Here is a 9,396-nt window from a genome sequence, read left to right as displayed (position 1 = left end):
GGGGACGAGGAAGTCTCAGCGCTGCCTGCCTGTGTGCACCAGTCCCCAACTTGTGCTGCCAGACAGAACTCTTAAGTTCTTAATTTAAAAGATTTGCATTCCGGTTAATGGTCATTTCACAGTTTTCTCCAAGAACAACTGGTGAGTCTTTGTGTTACTAAAAAGCACATCATGGTAATTTTCCTAAAATTAAGGAAGTGTTTACTCTCTAAGATGGATGTAAGATTCTTGGGAGGAATTATTAATGTGGAGACATTGCGACTTTTTCAATAGCAGCGTCCCCGCTCCCTGGCCCGGTGTGCTAAGTGTTCATGAATGTTTGTGCCCAGTGGCAAGAAGCCGGTGTGCTTCCTCCATTACCTCTCAGCCACCTTAGGAATGACAGATGCCCAGGTAGCAAGCGACCCTGGAATTGCCCCATCTGTCCCCAGGGGTCATTATCAGACGACCTCCCGGGTCTGGCTGTGTGCCTCTCATGACCGGAGCTCCCTCCCTGCTGGACGGGTCCATCAGCAGCCAGCTCCAGTGGTAGGACTGTCTTCCTTGGCTTCTGCCACTGGCTCCGTCCCAGCCCTGGGAGCCACACAGAAGTCTGCTGCTCTTCCCAGGACGTCACCCCACTGAGGTGCACGCTAAGAACATAGCCCTTGATCTGAGCTTCCCGGGGCCGAGCACTCTGGCTCCCAGCCCCACACTCCCGCCCTTCGGCCGCCAAGCCCAGGTCCACTGTGTTCTGTGATAGGAGGTCTCCAGTCCCTTCCCCACTCTGGCCTTCTCTGGGGGACATGGCCCATCTGCCTGGCTCCTTCCCATCGCCTGCCTCATGGGGACAGAGCATCAGAGCTGCTGCCCCAGTTCTGGAAAATACATTTCCAACTACAACAGATTTCCTTCTCATTAGCAATTTTTGGCACTTGTGTTAGGGGCTGGCTCGGCTAGACCTGAGAGGGGATAGATGCAGGGCTTGCAGCTACAGGTGTGAATATAGAGAAACGCTCTCACTTATGCCTTTGAGTCCACGAGTACAGTTCACCTGGTTTAAAACAGAAGCAGAAGGGCTCCAAAGACAACACAGAGAGAACTCTGGGAAGACGGCGGACCGAGCATCCGCCCCCACCTCCCCGTGTGCCAGCTGCCTCTCAGCGCCCTCTCCAGGGCAAGGCGGGGAAGGGCCTTGGTGAGCATCCTGGCAAAACTGGATTGCCAGCACTTTCTCGAGGGAGCAAACCAATTTGCCACAACAATTATGTCAACAGTGGTCAATTTGCCACACCATCCATTTGGCCGATGACCCATTTGCAAGCGATCTTTTAAATTTCGCTACGGCCATTTTGCCACGTTTTTCTTTGCCACTTGAAGCTGAGTGGTGCCCAGGTGTTGAGTGTGGGAGAGGGCTACCCCTGGCACAGATTCCCCTGGGAGCAGAGAGGCACCACCAGGTCCGTCCCTGCCAGCCAGAGCAACAGAAGCCTTGTCCCTCCCCACCCCCAGTTGGGCTGTGACAGCTGCCAAGGGTGCAGGATCCACGGGCAGGCAAAGAAAATAACCACAGCTGAAGACCCAGGACAGGGGTCTCCGTCTGAAATAGACCTGAGCAAGAGCCAGGAGACAACTTGGACAGAAGAAAAGGAGTGAGAGCTCTTAAAGAGATGCAAGAGATCCAAGCGGAGCAGAGTAAAGATTTTCCAAAACTTAAAAACACAGTAGTTCTTGAATTTCGAAGTATAGACATGAATTAGAAGATTGTCTCTACTGAGACTTAAAATAACGAAGAAGATCAGGGATTGAAGTATCTCAAAAACACTCTGGCTCGGCCCTGCCTCCTCTGCCTCATAAGGACAGAGGAAGATGATTCGGACTCACGCCTGTCGAACCCTGACAGCCACAATCAATGGTTTTTTTCTTCCTATGGGACTCACGAGGGCTTCTAGGGCCATCATGACTTCCTCACATCAAAAACATCCATAAGGAAGTGAGGCTCAACATGATTATAATAATCTAGTTCATAGGAGCCGGCGTCAAGGTAATGATAAAGTAATTCAATTCATTAAAAGTAAAACGCAGTTAAGCGAAAGGGATTTTGCAGCAGTTCATCGATAGCTCGGCTTAGCCGAGATGATGTATTAGACTAGATTTCTGCTTCTGGTAACAGTGTGTGAAGCTGAAATAAACTGAGCATTCTCTACTATCCACGGTAGTTCATACTTCTGATTTCATCACATCTAATACTTGTTGGTTTGTTAGGCGCGTTGTCCTGAATAAGCAATAACTATTGCCACCAAAAGAGGGTAGGGGCTCCCTGGCAGAGATGTACTGCAGATTCAAAAAGCGATGACCCATGTATACAATATTTAATGTGCCCGATTGATATCTAATTATCTTGATATTGAATTACTAATAAAACCTGAAAGGCTTTAAATATCTGATATTGATAAGAAAATCATTATCACTAAGCATTTCCTTACTTGCACCAATTTCAGTCAATTATATGACAATGAGATTTATTGCTTTTGAAACCCTCGGTCCTCTTCTAACCATTAATTGATATGTAATCAACACAGGTCACCTAGTTCAACTCCTCTGAAGGCCTTAGTCGGGAGATGGGGTTGGAGGTCCTCCACCCCACAGCGTTGCTTTCGTGTACCCAGGGGTACTTTATCCTAAGACTGGAGAGAAACTATGAATCACAGTGGTTCTCAAACTGGGCTGCCTAGTAGATAATCGCTCAGGGAGCTTTTAAAGATACATATATCCAGGCCAGGCTCAGTGGCTCACACCTGTAATCCCAGCACTTTGGGAGGCTGAGGTGGGAGGAACACTTGAGGCCAGGAGTTTGAGACCAGCCTGGACAACACAGTGAGACCCAGACTCTATAAAAAATAAAAAATTAGCCAGGCATGGTGGTGTGCCTGTAGTCCCAGCTACTCAGGAGGCTGAGGCTGAGCCAGGAGGATTGCTTGAGTTCAGGAGTTTAAGGTTAGCTGGCTCACTAGCTATGATCATGTCACTGCACTCCAGCCTGGGTGACAGAGCGAGACCTTGTTTCAAAAGCAACAAGAAATCCATCTGTGCAGGTTAGACGCAACCTACCCGTTCCTCCCCCCCCCCCCCAAAATTAAGACAGATTGTCTGGGAGTGGAACCCAGGGCTCGGTGTTATTTTAAACTCCGGGAGTAACTCCAGTGTGCATCCAGGTTGGCAGCAGGGGAGTTAGAGTTGAGATACAAGCTGGGCATCACCCCCCACCTCTGCCCTAAAGGGACTGTGGGGTGGGTGGTGCAAATCCCCTCTGCTGTCCCATAAGGGCTGAGGGTCAGCCGTGAGCACTGGCCCACACTCCTCACACTGGAGCTCTGCTCGGTCCCTCCCTACCCGCTGTCTCCACTCAGCATCTTGTGAGCATCTTCAGGGGCCACCCATGAAGGAAGACGCCTCCTCTCCCGCCCAGCCACGCCTGTCTGAGCCTGGTCTGGGGCTCCTCTCTGCTCTTCTCCCCACACCTCTCCTTTCCACATCGCCTTCCTTATTCTCCTACTTTCTCCACTGTGAGTGGGTGACTCGGTTCTTCACCCAGACCGGTAGTGCCTGAGGGCTTCCCCCTGGCCAGCCCCATAGCACAGGGCCAGCCCCCACCCTGGCTTGGGAGGGGATTCAGCTGCCCAGAGGCGGGGCCTGTGACTGCTTGGTCACCGCTGAGTTGGCAGTGCCCAGGAGAGTGGGCACTTCCTAAAGATTCATCGATTCATCAGATGAGCAAAGCTTTCGAGAATTGAGCAGGGTCTATGTGCTGAGGACCATGGGGACGCAGTCGCCTGTCATGTGGACTTTGAAAAGAGAAAGAGCTGCGTTGCTTTGCTGGAAGACTGTTGGGAGTCCATTCCACTGCTTAATGAACAAAATTACCCCGGAGGAGCAGCATGGACCGAGAGATCCAGGGAAGGGTGGGGGCGCACGAATGTCTTTGTGCGTGGGGGGAGGAGGGGCGTGGGGGGTCTGTGCGGGGGAAGGTGTGCGTGGGGGTGCGTGTTGGCGAGGACTTGCCGACATTGTGCGTGCACGTGTGAGTACCTCCAAATACCTCTTCCTTGTCTCCGTGGGATGACCCTACAGCGCGGTCGTCATGAGTGTTGCTTCTGTGGGCACGAGAGAGAACATACGGTGTGACTCCATTTACGTGAAATTCTAGACAGGGAAACCGCTCAGGAAGCAGAAGCGGAGATGCTCAGGGATCGGGGCAGAAGGGAGAGATTGTCAAGGGGCCCACGAGAACTTTTGGGGGTGCTAGATGTGCTCATTATGTCAATGGCACATATCAAAACTCATCCAACTGGACACCTTCAATGTGTGAAGTTTAGTATATGTTGATTATATATCAATAAAACTGTAAAAAAATTAATGAAATATGGTCAAAAAATAAAAAAGAATAAGGCTTCTGTCATCACTGTGGCTTCTATCCCTGGCTTCCCTGCTTCCTGGCTGGGGTGACCTTGGGTAAGTTACTTTAGAGGTCCATGCCTCAGTTTCTTCATCTATAAAATGGGGATAATAACCTGCTTACCTCAGACAGCTGTTGTGCAAATGAATAAGGTCATAGTTGAGATAAAAATATGCTAAGATTTTATGACAGTGCCTGACACATTTTCATGGCTCCATGAATGGTCCCTGTTATTATTGTTAGTGGACAGGCCTGGGGGCATGTGTACATGTTTGTGTGCACAGGTCTGTGTACTTCCGTGTCTTTGTGTGTCTGTGCCTGTTTACGCATGCAGGAGGGCGGGGTGCGAATTCGTGTGTCCACCTGTGTCTGGGCCGTGGGTTCGTGCTGGGCGTGGGTGGTGAGTGCAGGCCCGAGGCCTCCCTCCTCCTCGCCAGCCACCGCAGCCTTCTCCTCCCCCCACAACCAGATTGCAGGGGGATTGCTTTTTTTTTTTTTTACCAGTTACTAAACTGCGCCATTTACTGAGTCACTCAGTTTTTTATCATATCCAATAACACAGTGCGTTTTGGAAATCACGTTGCCTCGGTTCCTTCATGGCTTCTGCAAATCAAATTTATTTTATCATTGAAAATGTCAAAAGGATACAGCCAAAGGGAACCTGGAGCTTTCTGGGGTGTGGGACCCTGAAGCTGGCTCTCGGGCTGCAGGGAAGGAGGCTAAAGCTCCCCCTTTCCAAGTGGATGGGATTTGTGTGATTTCCCTAAAGTTAGGAGGGAGCCTCCAGGGGGAATAGAGCCTTCAGTCCTCTCTGGAGTGGGCTCACGTGGGAGGGGAGAGTTAGTGGAGGCCTTGGAGGGTCAACGTGGTGTCACCAGTTTGCACTTCCCTGAGCTGGGAGCAGGGTAAGAGGAGCCTCGGAGTCCTGGCCCTTGGGGAGGTCACAGATGAGAGGGGCAGAGGCCCAGACCTGCCCCTGGGCTCACAGGATGGCTCTGCAGGCCAGGTTTGCACACATGGAGCAGTGACTTGAGGACAGTGTTCACAGGGTGGACTTTGAGACTCCACTGCTCTGGGATTGAGTCCCAGCTCTGCCGCTCACCGGCTGTGCAGCCTTGTTTAGGGCACTCGACTTCTCTGAGCATCTCATCTGTGAAGTGGAGACGAGGGTATCTCACGCTGGGCTCCCACGGCGAGGTCTTCTATGATATATATGTTAAGTCTGAATTTGAATCTAGACCTAGTCAGGAGATTTGGACATTCTTTTTTCTTGTTGCTGTTTATTGATGTATAATAATTGTACATGTTCATGTGTGAGATTTCAGTGTATACATTGTATAGTGACCAAATCAGGGTGGTTAAAAAATACGGAACGCTTCACGAATTTGCTTGTTATCCTTGCACAGGGGCCGTGCTAACCTCCTCTGTCTTGTTCTAATTTTGGTATATGTGCTGCCAAAGCAAGCACTTGAGCATCGTATACAAGAACCATAGGTGTACAAGGCCATATGTCTCAGGTGCCAGAGGTGTTGGTTTTCCAGGTTTTCAGAGGAGAGAGGCATCTGTGTAGGGAGGATAAAGCTCAGAGTACCCTTATGGAGCACCTACTGTGTGCCAGGGCCTGTCCTCAAGACGCAAATGCGAATAGTCAAGTCCCTGACTTCCAGGAACTCACCACCTTATTGGGACATGGGCACGTGGGACTCTGAGGACTCCAGGGTCTGTGTTAGGGGACGGGCCAAGTGGGACAGAGCGTGAGGTAGAAACATCTGAGTTCCTGTAGAAGACGTCCCCCAGGGGGGCGTCCTGAGACGGGCACTGGCGAATGGATCACAGGTGCATACAGTGGTCGGTAATAGAGGCAGGAGTGTAGTCGGGCGTGGGCTGGGAGGTGGAGAACAGGAAAGGTGAGGCCGAGATGTCAGCCAGAGACAGCTCATGATGCTCCTGATGTCAAGCGAGGACGCGGGCTTTGCCCTGGAAGGATACCTGTGGGTGTTTTGAGCAGGGTGCATCTGGAGTCCCCAAGACTGTGCCTTGCAATGATTTGCCAGGAGGACTCATGGGGCTTAGCATGTAGTCGTGTTCACAGCTAAGATTTGTCACAGCGAAAGGATACACAGTACGAACAGCAGAGAGAAAAGGGGGCACAGGCGAAGCCTGGGGAAGACCAGGTGCAAGTTTGCAAGGGTCCTGTGTGGAGTCACACAGGACATGCTCAATGGTGGTGACCAGCCGTGGCTGGTGACAGCACAGGTGCGATGTTGTCTCCCAGGGAGGCTCATAAGAGACTCAGCGCCCAGGGATCTTACTGGGGGGCTGGTCATGTAGACAACTTTGGTCTAACACTTACCGAAATTCCAGACTCCCGAAAGCAAAGCAGGTGTTTGGCATAAACCATGTTGTTTGCACAGTTTAAGCACAGTAAGCCCTTCTCATCAGTTAGGGATGGGACCCTTCTGTCATCTCAGTCCCCAGACACCAGCCGAAAGCTAACTTGCAAGCAGGCCCTTTAAGGGTAGCAGTCGCAGGCCTGCTCTGCCAACCCCTCTCTGCACGCAGGGGACTAACGCAGTGAGGCCGGCGGGACGCACATGGGAAAGCTGGACTGGGGAGGGATCCAGGTCCCACGCAGGCGGGGGGACCAGTGAGACAGCCTAGGCAAACGTCTTCTAGAAAGAAGATGAGGCCTGGCCTAGGGAAGCTGTCTTAATTAGACTTTTGGTGGTAAGAACCCTTGTCAGAGTGGCTCAAGAAAATAAAGGAATATTTAGCACATGGAGTCACAAGTGTCTTGCAGAACTAACTCAAGGGCAAAACATTCCACTGAGCCACTCAGGAGACCAGAATTGGCACCTGCCACACCGCCGGGGAGGAGCACAGGCTTCTCTTGGCTTTCTCTCTCTGGGACCGGGGGATTTCTCTTTCTGCTCCTCTCAGGCGCAGCCTCTTCTGTCCCCTGTCCCTGCAGACTGACTTTCTTTTTGTCTTTGCACATTGCAAAGGCCTCGTGCCTCTCATATTTACATATTCTCTGTTCTTGTGAGTGCCTGGGACTGACACAAGCCTCTCTTAACTGCAACTGCGGTTTCCTGGGAGAGGGAATCTGACCGATGCACCTGGGGTCAGGTGTCCTCTCACTGCACTTAACCACGACTGGGGACAGGGCTGGCAGGGCTGCCCCGTGAGTGGGTACAGGAGGCGAGAAAGAGAATGGTCTCACGGTTCCTGGATCCCAAGTGGGGGCCAGTCATTTGAGACAAATCTGATGGCTCTGAATCCAGTTGGGGAGATACATAACAGAACTGGCAAACTGAGAGGGTGTGAATTTGACATCACATTAGTGGGAAAATTTTAGAAACATTTTCTTGTGCAGTGATCATAAAATCAAAGGTCGTTGTAACTGTGGTAGTGGGTTCTGCTGTCCAGGGAAACTCATTCTGCTACTTCTGTTCTGGTATCCCCCTCGCCATCACTGCATGACGCTTGTCTTAGTCTGTTTTGTGTTGCTACAAAGGAATACTTGAGGCTGGGTGATTTATAAAGAGAAGGGGTTTATCTGGCTCGAGGTTCTGCGGGCTGTACAGGCAGCATGGCACAGGAGTCTACCTCTGGTCGGGACTTCAGGGAGCTTCCACTCATGGCAAAAGGTGAAGGGAACAGGCACCCATGGGAGAGGAAGGAAGGGGGGAGGGAGGTGCCAGGTTCTTGTGAACAATCAGGTCTGTGGGAACTAAGGGAGGGAGAACTCACTCATCACCATGAGGATGGCAGCCAACCATCAGTAAAAATGGATCTAAGAAAAGACACAGGTGTGTAAATGGGATGATAACGGACTTAACAGAGGAGCATCAGTTAGGGTTTTTCAGTCGCAAGCAACAGAAATGAACTTTGGGTTACGTAAGCAAGAAAAAAAAGGAGTTAATTGGAAAGATATGGGGCAACTCATAGACTCAACGAGAAACTACAGGACCAGGCTTTGGACAGCTCGGGAAAGTGAGCAGCTCCGAGGATCCAGTGAGCAGGAGACAGTGGATGTTTCTTTAGGGCTCCAGTGTCAGAACAAGGATGGAGATGTCCCAACAGGATTGAGTGTCTACGTGTGTGTTTGTGTATGAGTCCCTGTGTGTGTGTGTGTGTGTGTGTGTGTGTAACCAGAGAGCACCATGGAAGTGTATCTTCAGCCTGATCGTTTTTGCCAAAACACAGAGCAATATTTTTGTTGTCAGTTAATTTAATTTCTTTTAGGTGAGAAGACATTATGCTCAATACCCTGGTGGCAGTTTCTGACAGGAAGAGGCTGTGCCAGACCTGGCCCTGTGGCTGGCGGCTCTATTCCCGGTGCCTTGGGACCCACCCAGCTGCTCACAGGGGAGTCACAACGTGTGTGAAGTTGGGTGAGGCCGTGGTTCCGGGGCTGCCTGGGGACCGTTCCACCTGCACTGGGAGGGGTCATCTGGTGGCGAATCGGTTCTGTGCTTGTCCACTGCTCTCGACTCCTTGGCTCGGTCTCCATCAGCCTCCTCTAGGGCTGTGAAAAGGCAGGACCTGGTCTGAGAACCTTACAATTACTATCTCCGTGCCCCGGGCATGCAAGCCAAGCCACTAGCAGATTCCTGGGAACATATTTCTAGTTCTAGGTTCAACCTTTCATCTCCTAGGATGAAGGGCATGGCTGAGACTAGGCCTGCCTGAGTGAGGACTCCTGTGTTTAGGCTGAAGTGGGAGGTACGTGAGTCTTTCTTGCAACAAAAGGAGCCCTCCAGGCAGCTGATAGGCAGGCCTGGCTGGATCTGGGCTCCAGGGGCGGAGCAGTCAGGAAGGAGGCTGCACACTCTCTGCCTTTGCCAGGCACTGCAAGGACCCATTGTGTGAATTCAACTCAATTCAACCAGCATTCAGTAACTCCGGCTCTCAGACTGCGGTTAGATGAGAGCCACATCCCACCTTCCCCATGTGCG

At 51.3% G+C, this 9,396-nt stretch overlaps 1 non-coding gene across 1 annotated transcript; it reads right to left on the bottom strand.

The window, feature by feature from the left end:
* Positions 1 to 5,796: 5,796 nt before the first annotated feature.
* LOC138392720 (U6 spliceosomal RNA) lies at positions 5,797 to 5,903 on the bottom strand. Its single transcript, XR_011235005.1, has one exon. It is a non-coding gene; the product is annotated as a U6 spliceosomal RNA (small nuclear RNA).
* Positions 5,904 to 9,396: the final 3,493 nt, after the last annotated feature.

The sequence above is a fragment of the Eulemur rufifrons genome, chromosome 9 (genome assembly GCF_041146395.1).
Source record: "Eulemur rufifrons isolate Redbay chromosome 9, OSU_ERuf_1, whole genome shotgun sequence".
NCBI lineage: Eukaryota > Metazoa > Chordata > Mammalia > Primates > Lemuridae > Eulemur > Eulemur rufifrons.
The sequence above is the reverse complement of the archived record's forward strand: the minus strand, read 5'-3'. Positions and strand labels throughout refer to the sequence as shown.